Source organism: Galeopterus variegatus, unplaced genomic scaffold (assembly GCF_000696425.1).
Source record: "Galeopterus variegatus unplaced genomic scaffold, G_variegatus-3.0.2 Scaffold2279, whole genome shotgun sequence".
Classification (NCBI taxonomy): Eukaryota; Metazoa; Chordata; class Mammalia; order Dermoptera; family Cynocephalidae; genus Galeopterus; species Galeopterus variegatus.
Window position 1 is genome coordinate 255,243 of NW_007728390.1, and position 18,581 is coordinate 273,823.

The window sequence follows — 18,581 nt, forward strand, 5'->3', positions numbered from 1 at the left end:
TATAAATTCTGGATTTCAACTTCTTATCATATATATGATTTGAAAACATTTTCTCCCATTCCGTGGGATGCCTTTTTGCTCTGTTGATAGTATCCTTTGGTGCACAAAAGTTTTTAATTATGAGATAGTCCAAACTATCTCTATTTTTGTTGCCTGTGTTTTTGGTGTCATTTCCAAGAAATCGTTGCTAAGTCCAATGTCATGAGGTTTTTCTCCTATATTTTTTCTAAGAATTTTATAGTTTTAGCTCTATACATTTTAAGTTAATTTTTACATGGTGTAAGATATGGGCCCAACGTTATTTTGTGTGTGGATATATCCAATTTTCTCAGCACCATTTATTGAAAACACTGTTCTTTCTCTATTAAATTGTCTTGGCACCCTTGCCAAATGTCATTTGACCATGTAGGTGGGGGTTTATTTCTGGGCTCTCTATTCTATACTATTGGTTTATAGGTCTATCTTTATGCTAGCACCACACTGTTTTGATTATTGTAGCTTTGTGATAAGTTTTGAAATCATAAAATACATGACCTCCAACCCTGCTCATCTTTTCCAAGATTGTTTTGGCTATTCAGAATCCCTTGAGATTCCATATAAATTTTAGGATAGAATTTTCTACTTCTGCAAAACAAAATTTATTGGAATTTTGATAGGGATTACATTGAACCTGTAGATTGCTTTAGGTAACATTGATATCTTAACAATATTAAGTCTTTCAATCTATGAACACAAGATATTTTTCCATTTATTTGTGTTTATTTATTTCCATTTTAATATCTTTCAGCAATGTTTTGTAGTTTTCAGTGTGCAAGTCTTTTGCTTCTTGGGGAAATTTATTCCTCAGTATTTTATTCTTTTTTATGCTGTTGTAAATGGAATTGTTTTCTTAGTTTCTTTTTCAGAGTATTTATTATTAGTGTATAGAAATGCAACTGTTTTTTGTGTGTTGATTTGTATTCCACAATTTTGCTAAATTCACATATTAGTTGTAATAATTTTTTTTCTGTATGTGGAATCTTTAAGGTTTTCTACATATACAATCCAGTTATCTGTTAAGGGAGTTAATTTTACTTCTTCCTTCCCAATTTTAAAACTTTTTATTTCTTTTCCTTTCTTAATTACTCTAAACAGGACTTCCAGTACTATGGTGAATAGAACTGGCCAAAGTAGGCATTCTTGTCCTGTTCCTGATCTTAGAGGAAAGCTTTCAGTGTTTTAGCATTGAGTATGATTTTAGTGATGGGCTTTTCATGTATGGCCTTTATTATGTTGAGGTAGTTTTCTTCTATTCCTGGTTTGTTGAGTGTTTTTAACATGAGTGGTTATTGAATTTTTTAAAATGTGCTTTCTCCATCAATTGAGATGATTATAGTGGTTTTTTTCCTTTCTGTTAATGTGGTGTATTACATTGATTGATTAAAATTTTTTATTTGTTTTTATTTATTTATATGCATTGATTGATTTTTGTAAGTTGAACCATCCTTGCATTCCAGGAATAAATTCCACTTGGTTGTGATATATAATCTTTTTAATGTACTGTGGAATTCTATTTGTTAGCATTTTGGTGAAGATTTTTGCACCAATATTCATTAGAGCTATTGATCTACAGTTCTCTTTTCTTGTAGTGTCTTTTTCCAACTTTGGTATCGGGGTAATGCTGATTCCAAATGGCCTTATAGAACACATTTGAAAGTGTTTCTTCCTCTTCAATTTTTTGGAAGAGTTTGAAGAGAATTGGTGTTAATTCTTTAAATCTGTGGTAGAATTCACTGATGAAGTCATATTGTCCTGGGCTTTTCTTTCTTGGGAGATGATCTGCTAATATTTTATTGATAACTTTTGCATATATATTTATTGAAGATAATACTTGACAGTTTTTCTTGTTGTTGTTGCTGATTTTGGTACTGGCTTTGTCTGGTTTTATCATCAGGATAGTAGTGACCACATAAAATTACTTAGGAGGTATTCTTGTTTATGTCTTGAAAGAGGCTGTCTGAAATTGGTCTTGATTCATCTTTGAATGTTCTCCAGTGAACATTCTCTCTTTTGCAATATTTTAGATAATGAATTCAATTTCCATAATGGTAATAGGACCATTTTGGATGATCTATTTCATCTCAGTTGAGTTTTCATAGTTTGTAGTTTTTGAGGAATTGACTCATTTCTTCTAGTTGTTGAATTTGTGAGTGTAAAGTTGCTTATATTATTTTCTTATTATCTTTGTAATGGCTGCAGGATCTGAAGTGCTATTCCTTATTTCATACCATATATTGGTAATTTGTGTCTTTCTTTTTATTTTTGTCAGTCTTGCCAGAAGTTTATCAATTTTGTTGATTTTTCTCAAAAAAGCAGCTTTTTGTTTCATTGATTTTTTTCTATTAGTTTTCTGTTCATAATTTCATTGATTTCTGCTCTTCTTCCTTCTGCTTGCTTTGGATTTAGCTTGCTCTTTTTCTATTTTGTTGAGGTAAGAATTTGGATTATTGACTTGAGACCTTTCTTATTTTCTGAAGTAAGTATTTAGTCGTATGATTTTCCCTCTCAGCACTGCATTAGCTGCCTATCATATATTTTGAAATGTTGTATTTTCATTTTCATGCAGTCTTATGTATTTTTTATTTCCTTAAAACTTTGTTTGACCTTTGAATTATTTAGTAGTGTGTTGTTTAGTTACCAAGTGTTTAGAGATTTTTTGTGTCTTTTGGTTATTGAATTCTAGTTTGATTTATTATAGTCAGAGAACATACTTGTATTATTCCAATCCTTTAATTTGTTGAGGTTTGTTTTATGGCCCAGGATATGCTCTATGTTGGTGAATGTTCCATGAGTGTTTGAAAAATATGTATATTCTGCTCTTTTTTGGTGGAGTATTCTATATATGTCAATTAGAATTTGTTGATTGATTGGGTTGTTCAGATCTTCTATATCCTCATTGATTTTCTGTCTAATGATTCTAATAGTTGCTCAATGGGGGTTATTTAAGTTTCCAACTATAATTGTGACTTGTCTATTTCTCCTTTCAGCTCTATCAGTTTTTGCTTCATAGATTTTGAAGCTCTGTTGTTTGGTGCATACACATTGAGGATTATTATAGCTTATGATATACTGATCCTTTTATCATTAGGTAATGACTTTTTCTTTTTAAAGTGTACTTCATCCCCTATGAATAAAGAGCCATACCCACTATCTAAAAATACAATGTTTGTATGGCACTTTTCTTTTATTATTTTACTTTTAACCTACCTATCATATTGAATTTAAAGTGAGTTTTTTATAAACAATACATAGCTGTGTTGTGTTTTTTGTTTGTTTTTGTTTTTTAAATTCTCTGTGTGAAAGTCTGCCTTTTAATTGGTGTATTTAGACCATTTACATTTAAGGTAATTATTGATATGTTAGGGCCTCAGGCTGCTATTTTGTTATTTGTTTTCTGTTTGTTTACTCTGTTTCTCATTTCTTTGTTTTTATTTTCTTGCTTTCCTCTCTGCTTTTAAATATTATTGTCTTGAGTTTCAGACGGTGTTAAAATTTTTGGTTTCAGTCATCAAATATGATTTAGAAAACTTGTGAGGAGAGGTTTAGTTTATTGTATCTAGACATATTTCTTTTCTTTTTGTTGTTTTAGCTTCGGTCCTGATATTCCAAGATTCCTCCTTGTATCATTTCCTTTCTAATTGAAGAACTTCTTTTAGCCATTCTTTAAGGTTAGGTCAGCTAGCCACAAATTAACTCACCTGAGATGTCTATTTTCCCTTCATTCCTGAAGAATAGTTTCACTCAATGTAGAATTCATAGTTGACAGTTCTTTTATTTCAGCATTTGAAAAATGTTGTGCTACTTCCTTATGGACTCAGTGGTTTCAGATGAGACTTCAAAATTCAAACTGGTGTAGCACTAGTGTTAATGTGTCATTTCACTCTGGCAGCTTAAAAGATTTCCCTCTCATCTTTAGTTTTCACAAGTTTAATCATAATGTGTCTCATCATAGATTTCTTTGAATTTATCCTGTTTGGAGTTCACTCAGATTCTTGTATTTTGTGGGTTTATTTTATTTTATTTTTTTGCCAAATTTAGAACTTCAGCCATTTTTTGGTGTACTTTTTAGGTCCCCATCCCCCACTTCTTCAAGTGATACAAATGTTGTATCTTTTGTCATTTTCACAGAGATCCCTGCAATGGGTCAAATGTATCCCCTCAATGTTCATGTGTTGGAAAATTGACCCCCACTGTAACAGTGTTAAGAGAGTGGGAAATCTGATCATGGTATTTGAAAGGTGGAGCCTTTGAGAGGAGATTGGATTGTGATGACCGTGCCCTTGTGAATGGATTAATCCGTTCATGGAGCAATGAATTATCATAGGTGTGGACTGGTGGTTTATAGGAGCACATGAGAGAGCTCTTGCCATCCTTGAAAGGTGGAGCCTTTGAGAGGAGATTGGATTGTGATGACCGTGCCCTTGTGAATGGATTAATCCGTTCATGGAGCGATGAATTATCATAGGTGTGGACTGGTGGTTTATAGGAGCACATGAGAGAGCTCTTGCCATCCTCACTCCGTGGTACTCTGCGTCCCTGCAGAGAGTTCCCACCCAGAAGAAGGCCCTCACCAGCTGTGCCCCCTGGATTGTAGACTTCCCAGCCTCCAAAACTGTAAGAAATAAATTTTGTTTCATTATAAATTACCCAGTGTCAGATATTCTGTTACAAGCAACAGAAAATTAATATAATCTATTCATATTTTTTCATTGTTTTCTCTCTATTCTATTATTTTGTCCTCAAGTTCACTGATTCTTTCCTCTGTCATCTGCATTCTACTATTGAGTTCATCCAGTGAGTCTTTTTTTATTTTTGGTCATTGTATTTCTTATTTCTTCCATTTTCTTTTTAAAATAGCATTTATTTCTTTGTTGATATATTGTAATTTTTTGTGTGTCAATTGAATTTGTAATTGCTGAAGTATGTTTATGATGGCTACTTTAACAGTTTTGTCTGATAATATGAACATCCACTTCATTTTGTGATTGGCATCAGTTGATTGCCTTTACTTACTCAAGTTGGTGTTGTCCTGATTCTTCATGTGACAGGTGATTTTTTATTGTAGCTTGTATATTTTGACTATTATGATAGGAGACTCTGGGTCCTATGTAAATTTCTTGTTTCAGTAGTCAGTCTCCCTGATTAAGTTTAGACTGAAAGTCCTTGCTTAGTTTTTCGGAGTCTTTGCAGTGCTATTTTGGTCTGCTTAGTTTATCTAGTGCATTTGAAACTCCCACTAGCCCTCTAGTGCTGCTTGAGAGGACAGAAGGAGCCTCCCTGTGCTGAGCTGCCTGCTGATTCTGGGTGGGAGAAGGAAGTTTGTGGTCTACAGGGAAAAAGGTCTCTTCCAGACTGGGCACTTGTAACAGGATAGCTCCTGTCTTGAACAAAGGAGTTTCCCAGGCTGGGTGCCTGTTGTGGTGTGATCACCTTGGTGGGGCCACCTGGACTCTGGTGTCTCTGGGTGACAAAAGGGAGTATTGAGCCTGAAGAATGAGTGGGCTTCCCACGCATGGTTCTTGTCTTGATTACTGTAGCTACATAATAATTCTTAAAATTGGGTAGAATTATTCCTTCCACGTTATTTTCTTTTTCAAAAATATTGCTTTAGCTATTCTAGATCCTTTGCCTTTCATATAAATTTTAAAATAAGATTGTGCAAAAATTCTTGCTGGGATTTTGATAGAAATTGTATTAAGCGTGTATGTCAATTTGGGGGTAATTGACATCTTGGCAGCCTGCAGTTGAGATGAGGAAGAAATGGGAGAGAGGACAAGCGGAGAACAATGTTACCCCAGAAGAGGGGGAAGGTGCTAGCAAAGTGGTAAGTGAGCCAAGGGGGTGGGGGGTGGTAACTGACATTTTAAGAGTGGGGAAGTTCTAAGTCGAAGCTGTTGCGACTCCATGTGAAGGTGTTTGCATTATTATGATGTCAGCTACCTCTCCATCAAAACAACATCCATTGTCCATGATCCCAAGGGCTTTGTGTGAGTGTGTGTATGTGTGTGTGTATTTTTAAAAATCAAAGTGCATCAATTCTAACAAACATACCACTCTGGTGGGGGATGCTGATAATTGGGGAGGCTATGCATGTGTGGGAGTAGGGGGGTAAAAGGGAAATCGCTGTATCTTCTTAATTTTGCAGTGAACCAAAAACTGCTGTACATAATAAAGTCTTTTAAATAAATAAGTATAAATGAATAAACAAAAGAACTTGTGAACATCCCAGTGATAGACAAAAGAGAGGGCAGGGAGGAGACACCTACTCATTCTGTTCTATAAAAATATGTTCAACTTATGGATTTCAATGCATAGGTACTGGTTATGGGGATAATTCAAAATTAAAATATGTTGATTGGGGATGAGAAGGCGGGAATGGTTGAAGATTATTTTGGCTTAATACGTAACATTGTAAGTCTTAGAATTTCAAAAATAAGATAAGAAACCTGAAAATGCAATACCTTTCCTGCCTTTTTTGTTAATATTTATTACATGCTTTATAGGATGCATTGCCCGTAATAGGCACTAAATAAGCAGTTTTTAAATTAAAAGACATAAAAGCATGGCTGAATTTCACATTTGGTCCCAGAATGCAGACAGAGGTGTCAAGTCGTACAGAGGGTCCCAGCTGCCATGTGTGGTTTGCTCTATTCTGCTCCCAAAACATCCAGGATTGAAAGTTTCCCCAAAGGTCCTCTGCTGGTTTGAAGAGTGGGTGGGGGAAAAAGAGGGTGAAATTAAGTCAGATGTGGCAGAGTGATTTCTATTAGGGACAGAAAAGGCCAGGGGGTGGGTGTGGACTGTGCAGAAGACCTGGTCTTCTCACTTCTTCTCAGAGTGGCAATGTCCACCCCTTGTACAGGGAGAGTTTACCTTACAAGTCACCTCGGCAGATACTTTCTCATTCCCACACCCACTTCTTTATTCTCCACTCCAGGGTTTGGAGCCAGATTTCCAGTTTTCCATCCCTTTGAGTGAATGAGGAGTGTGGAGAGTAAGAGGGGAAGCAGGAACCAACTCCGTCCATCACCCCCGCCACCAACTCCAGCTGAACTGAACTGAACAGACCACCGGCTCTCACCCAAAGGTGCCTCCATCCCAAGCAAAGTTCCATCAGGTCAATCCTTGATTTTTTGACCAAAAAAGCAGGATATCCTTTGGAGCTGGTATCAGGAATAAAAAATCATCCTCAAGGTCTAAACTGCCTATGTTTGTAGCACCCCTGCTTGGAAGATGCATTAATCCCCTCTTGGAGAGCTGTTACTTGGCGACGCCTCCCAAGGGTAGTGCACGACGACAGAACAAACTTGCGGTGTGAACTCGAGACACAGCCCACACACTTTTGCCTGTCATTAGCATCATGCCTCTGTATTGATTTCATAGTCTGAGTCTTGATTGAGTTCCATAACTTGTGAATAACTTAATACCCCAGGTAGGGCAGGGGTTGGTTATGAAGACCGTTATAAATTTCTAAGTACAAATATGTACTTGATGCTACACGTAACTATTACAAGCCTCTGCCTAACTTAATACCCCAGGTAGGGCAGGGGTTGGTTATGAAGACCATTATAAATTTCTAAGTACAAATATGTACTTGATGCTACACGTAACTATTACAAGCCTCTGCCCCAGGTCTCCCTCCAGCCACATCCCTTTCATTTGCCCAACCCGGCACCATCCGAGAGCCTGCTGCTGTTGGAGGAGGCAGGTATTGGGAGCACTGCTATAATTCTCAGAGGTGACACTGTGGCTGTTGGTCAGGGAGTCTGAGATTGAGGTCCAGTCCAATTTCTGCCATCCTCTATCTGTGGGTGCTGGGCTACTGACTCTTCTCTGGCCTTGGCTCTCCCATCTGAGAGTGGAGTTGGAGGCTGAGTTTTCTTCCTGATCCAATTTTGGATCAGTTCAGATTCTTTTCATTGCAAGTAAAAGAGACTAAACACACGTAGCTTCAGCACAAAGGGGAATTGTTTGGGAGGACACTTGATGTCTCATGGACTCCCAGGAAAAGCCAAACCCTGAGCTGTAGGAAGAGGCAGGCCTGGAGACCCCAGTAATGCGAGGTTGTGGCACTGCCCTTTATCAGTGAGACTCAGCTCCAGTGGCATTTTGGCAGTGGATCCTCCAGTCTAACATTTCAGTTTTCAGAAGAGAGCATCTGATTGGACCAATTGTGTCCACCTCTGGGCCAGTTAGCTATGTCCAGGGAGGCAGGGTCTCTCAGCATAGAGGAGGATGCTGATGGGTGGGGTGGGCCAGAGAAATAGCGTTCTGTGTTGCTTAACACATGGCCACAAACTCAGTACTTAAACCAACACTGTTTATTATCTCACCATTTCCATGAGTCAGGAATCTGGGCAACACTTAGCGGAGTTCTCTGCATCAGGGTCTCAGCAGACTGCATTTTCATCTTGAGCCCAGGGTCCTCTTCCAAGCCCACTAGCTGGTGGCAGAATTCAGCTCCTCAAAGCTGTGGAACGGAGGCCCCAGCTCCTAAAGGCCATCTGCTATTCCTGCCACATGGTCCTCTGACAATGTAGCAATTTGCTTCTTCAAGGCCAACTGGAGGTGTCCCTGCTGCTTTATCTGTCTCTGACCTCTAGATCTCTGATTAGGCCAGGCCCACCCAAGGGTATCTCCTTTTGATTAACTTAAAATCAATTCATTAGAGCCTTAACTATATTGGCAGATCACTATACATTTGCCAGAAAACATAACCTAAAAACTGGAGTGAAATCCTTCACATTCACAAGTCAACCGCACTCAAGGGGAGGTAGTTATACAGGGTGTACACACCAGGGGCTGGGGATCTTTGGGACCATCTTAGAATTGTCTACACAACCACAGAGCAACATCGATGAACAACCTACAGCTGCACGAATGGGTGGGTTAGTCTGACAAGTGAAAGTTTGACCAAAAGAAACCAGGCATAACATGTGACATTACGCATGTGTATACTTTTGAGATTTTATATACATATATATACACACATTTAAACAGGCAAAGTTAAGTGTATAGTTAGGGATACATACACAGGAGTGCAATGTTGTAGTGAAAAGCAAAGCCGTGATGCCCCCGAGGGGCTTCGTGGGAGGAGTGTTCTCTTCTTGATCCTGATGGTACTGGGTGGTGGTCACACTAGCATTTACTTTATAAACTTTTCAAATACTATACATCTATCTTTTTATGCACTTTCCCATAGGTCTATTGTATTCACACACACACACACACACACACACACAGTTTAAAATACACAAGAACGTGGGATCGTCCTGGGCAAGAGATGGGCAGGAGATGAGGGCGTGGCACAAGCTGCATCCCTCTGGGGACATCTGGACTGCTTGGAGGCATCTGTGATTTGGGGTGGCAGACAGCCTGGGGACCCCAGCCCATGGTGGGTGGAGGAGGGGAGCGGCACACCCCACAGGCTTCCCCCAGCTCTGCCAGGAGAGTTGGGGCCATCTCCCGGTCCCGGTTCGCATCCAGACCAAAGCTGCACGGGGGCTCCTGTCCCCTTGCAGAAACCTGAGAGTGCCACTCCCAGATGGGCAAACGATGGAGCAGAAATATCACTTCAGTGGGGCTCAGAGTGACTGTGAACGCTGGCCTCAGAGTGAGCCCCGAGCCCCAGCCCAGCCCGCATTTGTAGGATAGAGGTTTTTAACCTGGGATCCATGGATGGCTTCAGGGGTCCTTTACACTCTCAGTGTCTTGTTTACAATTTTTATGTATGTGCCTTCTCGGAGGTGAGCGTTCATAGCTCCCATCACTTTAAAAAGGGGTCCAGAGATCAATGGAGGTTAAGAATCAGTGCTTTACATTTAGGTCAGCAATAGAGGAATAATACGAGATAACTTTTATTCATCATTCTACTACCTCCCAGGCCAGGATATCTCTTTTTATGGTTGAGGAAACTGAGGCTCTGAGTGCTAAGTAACTTGCCCAAGGTCCCACAGCTCAAAAGTTAGACTCCCCCATCACAGGCCCCATCTTGGGGTTTTCTCCGAGAATGGGGAACGGGGAGGAGCTGGGGAGGGGCCTGGTGTGCAGCTTGCAGGAAGTCTCCCCTCTCCTGGCTCAGGATTGGGGTGGGACGGCTGCCCGATGGGCCTGGAGCACTGGGACAGAAGCTCTAGGTTGGGCAGAAGCTGTCAGGCACAGCCTTCTCTTTTCCCTCCTGAAGGGAGGGCAGAGAAGGGGCTGAACAAAGGGGCAAAGCAGGGCCCCCCCCCCAGGGCTCCAGAGAGCCCATGCAGCCCCTTCTCTGGCCTCTAGGTGGCCCTGGGGCTGGGGGGATCCTTGGGGGTTCCTTGGCAGTGGCAGACTGGGATCTGTGCCTGGGAGGCTGGGAGGAGAGACGACAGTCTAGAGAAGAGTCAGGGCATGTGTGGGCTCAAACTGAACAAGGTGTGTCCTGAGGGGCCAAACTGGCAGCACTGATTCAGGGTGGGGGAAGCTGATGAGGCACACATGCTTAAGAAAACGACCTGGGGGTCAGGGCTGGCCCCAAGCCTTCAGTGAGCAGGCCTTGGAGAGAACTGGTTATGGGGTGGGACCCATGATGGGTGTGGAAGGGTTCAAGGCCAGGAAGTGATCTTTCCTCAGCCCTCAGCATAAACCCCACCCTTACCAGAGGGCCCTGTCCTCTGAAGGACAGGGTGATGACTGCCCTGGAGTAGGGCCACTGGGCCGCTCACTAGCCTGTGCCTGGGAAGTGCCCTTCTCTGTCCTGCAATCTCCTCTCATAGGCCCCAGCTCTCGGACTGACAAGGTTGTATGGAGAGGAGGAGGGGGATAAGGCCTGGAAGACTAAGGGGTGCTCCAGGAAGCCCAGCACAAGCTCTCAGGAAAAGCTGAGGGCCTCACCTGCCCTCAGTGCCACCCCTTCCTGGCACTTTCACTGCCTCCTGTCTGTCAGTCAGCAGGCTGAGTCAGAGATGCCCTGGGGCTATGGGCCGCCTACCAAAGCCCTGACTCACAGAGTGACTGACTGGTTTCCCCAGCCTGTGCCCTCCCTGTCACAACACGCCGGGGAAGACACGGGCATCTCTCTCTTGGGCGGCTCCTCCCATGGCAAGGTGCATGGGCCCTCCGTCCTGGACAGGCCAGCCCTGTGCCCGGCCCCATGCCTGCCCCTGGCGGGGTCTCTGCATGGCCTCCTTGCATCCCGACCTAACCCAACATGTGCAAGTGCTCAGCATGCACTTGGGGACTGAATGAGTGTGTCCCCTCACCGTGGACTCAGAATCGCACCCCAGCCCTCCCCAGCCCCGGCACCGTGCAGACCCCCGGCTTCCTCACATGTGCAAGTGCTCAGCATGCACTTGGGGACTGAATGAGTGTGTCCCCTCACCGCGGACTCAGAATCGCACCCCAGCCCTCCCCAGCCCCGGCACCGTGCAGACCCCCGGCTTCCTCAGTCCACAGAGCACGGAATTGCTGCACTAATTTTGTGATGAGGCTCAAAGAAGCATTTTCCTAACACCCCACTTAGTTTCATCGTTAGCGCTGATTTGACATTTTATTCGAAGGAAAAATAATTCACAAACTTTCAAGCTAAGGAGACAAAATGTCAAATAATGATGTACCAGAAGAACAGTGTGTGACATGTTCTTGGAGGGAAGGGTTTGGGCTGGGAGGGAGCCTTTGCATCTGGGCTGCAGGGCAGCTCCTCGGAGCGACATGCATTCCCGAGGATGGACGGGGCAGTGGCCAGGCCAGGCAGCGCCAGCCCAGCGTCGCCCGCTCTGCACCGGGCACAAAGGCCTGCAGTGTGCTCTGCACCTCCGCCTCCGAGCTGACCGATGGCCAGGCTAGGGCCGAGGTCCTCATGTGTTGGGCCAGGGCTGCAGGCCACAGGGGGCTGAGTAGTGGGCTGTGGTGGGTGAGGCTGAGGGGCTACGGTGACAGCTGTGGGACACAGGCCCAGGCGTGTCATTTATAAGCACAAGAAACAGTTCCTACTGGCTCACAGAGCTGCCAAGTGCAGAGGGGGACCTGCTGGTTCCTGGGGTCCAAATGGGACCCCCAGGTGGTCTCTGGTTTATCTCTTGGTCCCTGATTGTCTCTGGCTGGCTCCGCTCTCGGTGATTGGGAGGCTGGATGACCGCCACTGTCCCAGTCCATACAACCCCAGTGGGAGGAGAACATCTCTCTTCACCCTCCGTACCACAGTCTCAGGGAAGACTGACTGGTTGTAGGTAGGCACTGGGCTACCTGATTGGCCAGTGAGGCCATGTGCTTGCCCATGGGGTGATGTGGGGTGGGGGACGCGTGACTGTCAGTCCCACTGCAAGTGCCTGGAGTGAGACAGGAGCACCCACATGACCAGGAAGCAGGTGGTAAAGTGTGCCTCCACTGCCCCTCCTGGATGCCCAGCCGCTGCTCCTGTAGACATTGGCGACTCTGGCTGTCGTTCTGGGCCTTTCCAACTGTAGTGAAGTCCTGACCGTTGAGAGGCTAATTCCCCTGCCAGGCTTCCTCCCAGAGGGTCGGGAGGGTCAGGAGATAACAGACCTGGGAGGACTCAGATGGCAGACCTTGTGTCTCAGTAACAAGAGGATTTCTGTCCAATTCAGGACAGGGAACTTCCACAGGGAAATGTCTTTTCCCTCATGTTGAGCAAACAAAGAGTGCGACCAGGCCACATACACTCACTGGGCCTTCTGGGGCATTTGGTCACAGGCAACTTTCAGAGATGGGGCAACAGGGCTGTGGGTCCTTGTTGTACGTCTCATTTGGGGTGGCCTACACAGGTCCTCAGGGCTTGACATCAGGATCTGGGGCCAGGCTGTGGCAGCTCTCAGCACAGCAACCTGCCCCATTCCCTCCACCTGCTCCCAGGACTGGTTTCCTGGGTGCTAGGACCAGGCTACTTTTGGGGATCTCTGCAGGAGGCCAGCTCCCTCTCTGGGAGGCCAGGCCACAGGGGATCAGTTTTAGACAAGTTGACTCTTACCTCTCACCTCCCTCTCTTGGCCCAGCCACAAACCATCCAATCCTGCACCAACGATCTTACGAAAACCCTACTAATCAAGGATGGGGTAGGGTAGAGGACCCAAAGCAGCCGGTGTTCCTGGGCTCCATCAGCCCACAGGCTGGAGTCAAACTCAGCACAGCTGCTGGAGGGGATGGAGGCCTGATGCTAGAACATTCCTCAGCATTGTCTACAGACCAGACGACATTCAGCCATTGGGCATTGTCTACAGACCAGACATTCATACATCCAACGAGAGGGCCTCACACTGGGGAATGGACACAGCACCCCCTCCAGAATGCCAGCATGCTTTACAAACTCCTCCACCCTGAAGCTCCAGGTTTCCCCATTCCCCACTGGACTGATTCTAAACCCAGCCTGCCTGCAGTCTTCCACAGCTGAATGCTTGGGGTTCACCTCTCACGCCCTCCACGCTTGGTTCCAGCTGGGCCTTCCAGGCCTGTGCCAGAAATAGGCTAGGAGAAACTTCTGTGAGCCTGTGGGACCACGAGGTCCCAGGTGACACCCCTGCTCCCATCCCCATGCACATGTGCTCCCAAGTCCAGCCTCAGTGGGCGACTTTTCTCAGGGCCTGTGGTTGGTGCGTCTGTGCTGGGGAATCTGGTTCTCGAGTTCGCCCCCTCATATCGCTCTCTGATTACATGCTGAGGGTGGCTCTGTTTCTCAAGGGGAACATGGCCTCTTTGTACTCCCCAGTGACTCTCACACTCTGCACAGCAATGAGGGGACTGAAGTGAAAATGGACACATACTTCATTACGTCCAAACTTGCCACCTATCAGATGAAGCAACTGAGGCGCAGGGGCAAAGTGACTGTCCGCGACCAGCTGGCTTGTCAAGGGCTGTCTGCAGAGCCTGGCTCTCCTGGCTCTCAGGCCAGTGTCTGCCCCCGCTCATGCTACCCTGAGTACGGAGGCAACGAACAAGTCTTCTGCTCTGAAACCAGCCACTTGAAGGATGTGGATAAATTCTCAGACCTTCTCACATGTGTCAGAATGGGCCCTGTACCTTTGGAGAAATGCTCAATAAACAAAGTCTTGTGTATGGTTCAGCATTCTTTTAGTTGCAAATGACAGACTCCCTACTCAAACTAGCTTGTGCACAAGAAGGAATTTCCTGCCTCTTGTTCAAGGCGGTCCAGGGAGGAGATGACCTCAGCCTGAGAGATGCCAAACTGGAGCCAATCTGGCTGGACACCGGGGCTTCTTGAGACTGAGGACCCTGGGAGGAACAGCTGATGTGGGCTTCTCCTGGGGAAGGGCTGGGGACTTCTGGTCCAGGGAGGGGCTGCTGCCTTGAGACTCAAAGAGGAAGGAGGGGAGAGTCAGCATCTAGTCCAGAGCACACCCTCATTGTAAAGACCCGAGTCGCAAGGCTGGTTAGGACCTTTTCTCAATTTGTTACATTGTGAAGTACTTCTTACATATTGAAGAGCATGTTTTTTTTTTTGTTTTTTTTTTTTTGTCTTTTGTCTTTTTCCGTGTCCGGCCACGGATCGCAACCCTCAGTGTCGCCCCAGTACCGGACCGGGGACCGGCAACAGGATCGCAACCCTCGGTGTTGCTCCCGTGCCCCGCTCAGCCAGTGAGCGGGAACCGGTCTGTATGTGGGATCCGAACCCTCGGCGGGAGCACCACCGCACTTCCCAAGCGGCGCACCATCCAGTGCGCCACCGGGCCGGCCCTGAAGAGCATGTTTTAAAAAGCATGTGTACAGGTGTGTACAGGAGTGTACAGGTTGAAGAATCACAATAAAGCAAACACCCTGGAACCACCATTCCGGATGAGAAAGGGACTCTGCAGGCCCTGCACCAACTCTGGCGAAGCGCGCCTCAGTTACATCAGCCTTCCCTCCCGTCCCTCAATTCTGAGTTTATTGTTCCATCTCCCACCTTGGAACGTAGCCCTGAGCAAAACAGTATGTGGCGCTGGCTGCCGTTTTATGAGGGAATCGTTCTTGTTCCACTTGCTTCCTTTATTCCACATTATGAATTTTGAGATTCCTCCGCACTGATGTGTGTGGTTCCTTTTTTCACTACTGTATAATAAACACTATACGTAATAGACAGACTTCCATTTATCTATCCATTGTGTGGTTGATGAACATTTGGTTGTTTGCAGTTTTTTCCTTCTGTAAACAGTGCTAATATGAACATTCTTGTTTCTCAGTGAACAAATTCCAGAACTTCTTTAGAAGTAGGTTGTAGGATGTGTGAGTGTGTTATGCTCTGTAAGATGCTGCCAATCTGCTTCCCAAAGTCCGTTCTTCCTGTGTGGTTAGTACTCCTGATATTGCCCTAGTACTTCATGGTCTGGGGAGTTAATTTGATGAGACTGATGGGTTTCAGTGAAGGAAAAGGAGTGTTTGGCTCTCGAATGCCCTACAACATGGCATCACTGGCACCTGCAGCAGCCTTGGGGACAGTCAACACAAGTGCCAGGGAGACACTGGTGTAAACCAGAAAGAAGATCAACACGGTGGCCCCATGAGCCATGGAGCCGCTGGCTCTAGTGATCACTAACCTCTGGTTGGGAGCAGGGACAGACCCCTGCTACTGCTGGCATTCAAATATACCCAGAGAGGGCCAGCCCGGTGGCGCACTGGAGAGTGCGCCGCTTGGGAGCACGGCGGCACTCCCACCGAGGGTTCGGATCCCATGTGGAGACCGGTTCCCGCCCACTGGCAGAGCGTGGTGCAGGCGCAACACCGAGGGTTGCGATCCCGTTACCGGTCAGTAAAAAATAAAAAAGACAAAAAAAAAAAAGAGAGAGAGGGAAAAAACAAACAAACAAACAAATATACCCAGAGAGAACCCTTCCACACAGTGACGAGACAGCTGGAAGAGAGAGAGGGAAAAAACAAACAAACAAACAAACAAACAAATATACCCAGAGAGAACCCTTCCACACAGTGACGAGACAGCTGGCACCGCTACCTAAGCCATTGAAACCTCTGCTCACGGGGAACACAGAGCTCTGGACAGGTAAAGTGAACCTACAGCACAGCTCAAACTTTCTCCTCTTCCTCCCCCAGGCATGAAAGATTTGAACAGAAACCCACAGATGTCTGATGGAACCTATGTCAAATCCCATGGGTAAAGAGAGGAAAAATAACATTTATTGAAATGGCCAAGTAGTTCTAAAGAAGGGACTATATCACTTATCTGTTGTTGTCTAACAAATTACCTCAAAGCTTAGTTGTCTAAAACTGTAATAAACACTACGATCTCTGACAATTTTGGTGGGTCAGGAGTTCAGGGGCAGCTTTGTGGGGTGGTTGGGGATGGGGACTCTCATGAGGTTGCAGTCCTCCAATGCGCCGGCTCGGCCTGCTGTCATCGAAGGCTTGACGGGTTGGGAGGATCTACTTCCACGGTGGCCTCTCACCAGCTGGAAAGTTGGTGCTGGCTTTTGGTGGAGACTTTATTTCCTCCCCAGGTGATTCTCTCCGCTGGCTGCTGGAGTGTCCTCATAGCATGATGGCTGGCTTCCCACAGACTGAGAAGTCCAGGAGCACAGAGAGGAAGCCACACTCTCTTTTATGACCTCTGAGCCTCAGAGGTCATGATGAGTCGCTATTGGTCTCACAGGTCAGTCCTGGTTCATGTGGGAGGGCAGGAAGGGCAGGGGTGGGCTCCTGGGGGACATCTGGGAGGCTGGCTCTGGTAAGGACTAATCCAAGGACACTGCACAGGTGTTCCCCTGTGGGAAAGAGTTACAGCAAGAAACAAGAGAAAACAAAAAACAAAACAAAAAGAGATAAAATAAATTAAATTGCACACTTCTTTATAGTTTCTACAAGATTCATTGCACTTAAGAGAAGGAACAATCTCAAATACAAAAATTCCTTTTATATGAAAAAATCACTACTATAAAATTTAAAAAGTGTAAGCCATGAATAGCATNTAAAAAAGACAAAAAAAAAAAAGAGAGAGAGGGAAAAAACAAACAAACAAACAAATATACCCAGAGAGAACCCTTCCACACAGTGACGAGACAGCTGGCACCGCTACCTAAGCCATTGAAACCTCTGCTCACGGGGAACACAGAGCTCTGGACAGGTAAAGTGAACCTACAGCACAGCTCAAACTTTCTCCTCTTCCTCCCCCAGGCATGAAAGATTTGAACAGAAACCCACAGATGTCTGATGGAACCTATGTCAAATCCCATGGGTAAAGAGAGGAAAAATAACATTTATTGAAATGGCCAAGTAGTTCTAAAGAAGGGACTATATCACTTATCTGTTGTTGTCTAACAAATTACCTCAAAGCTTAGTTGTCTAAAACTGTAATAAACACTACGATCTCTGACAATTTTGGTGGGTCAGGAGTTCAGGGGCAGCTTTGTGGGGTGGTTGGGGATGGGGACTCTCATGAGGTTGCAGTCCTCCAATGCGCCGGCTCGGCCTGCTGTCATCGAAGGCTTGACGGGTTGGGAGGATCTACTTCCACGGTGGCCTCTCACCAGCTGGAAAGTTGGTGCTGGCTTTTGGTGGAGACTTTATTTCCTCCCCAGGTGATTCTCTCCGCTGGCTGCTGGAGTGTCCTCATAGCATGATGGCTGGCTTCCCACAGACTGAGAAGTCCAGGAGCACAGAGAGGAAGCCACACTCTCTTTTATGACCTCCGAGCCTCAGAGGTCATGACGAGTCGCTATTGGTCTCACAGGTCAATCCTGGTTCATGTGGGAGGGCAGGAAGGGCAGGGGTGGGCTCCTGGGGGACATCTGGGAGGCTGGCTCTGGTAAGGACTAATCCAAGGACACTGCACAGGTGTTCCCCTGTGGGAAAGAGTTACAGCAAGAAACAAGAGAAAACAAAAAACAAAACAAAAAGAGATAAAATAAATTAAATTGCACACTTCTTTATAGTTTCTACAAGATTCATTGCACTTAAGAGAAGGAACAATCTCAAATACAAAAATTCCTTTTATATGAAAAAATCACTACTATAAAATTTAAAAAGTGTAAGCCATGAATAGCATAAAACCAAATTAAATTAGAAAACTAGCTTGACAAATTGTATCAGATGTCACAGGAAAAGGCTATAGGGATGAAGGAAAACATAAACGCATGGAGAACTGAGGTGGTACATTTGTATAACAGGGAGATGAAGAGAACAAAGAAAAAGGAGAAAAATGATTCATTCATCCATTCATTTGTTTATCATTCATTCAACATATATTTATTGAACCTATTATGAGCCAACAACTAGTGGAGCTTTCAAAGTTTCTACCTGACATTTTAATTTAATTATGTTTTATAACCTACTGTTTTTATAATCAAAGAAATCATAGAAGAAAATTTCTCTGATGTGAAGGAAGACATGAGCCATCAGATTTAAGAGGTGAAATTAATATTAAAGGGACCCATGCATACTTATATCTTTATAGAATCTCAAGTTTGAAAGGGTAAAGGAAAAACATTTTTAGTATCTATGCAGGAAGGAAACAGGTTACCCAGATAGAGAGAGAAAATTGGGCTGACCTAGACTTCGCTTATGCAACTCTAAACTTCAGAAGACAATGAGGCAATGTCTGCCGAATTTTG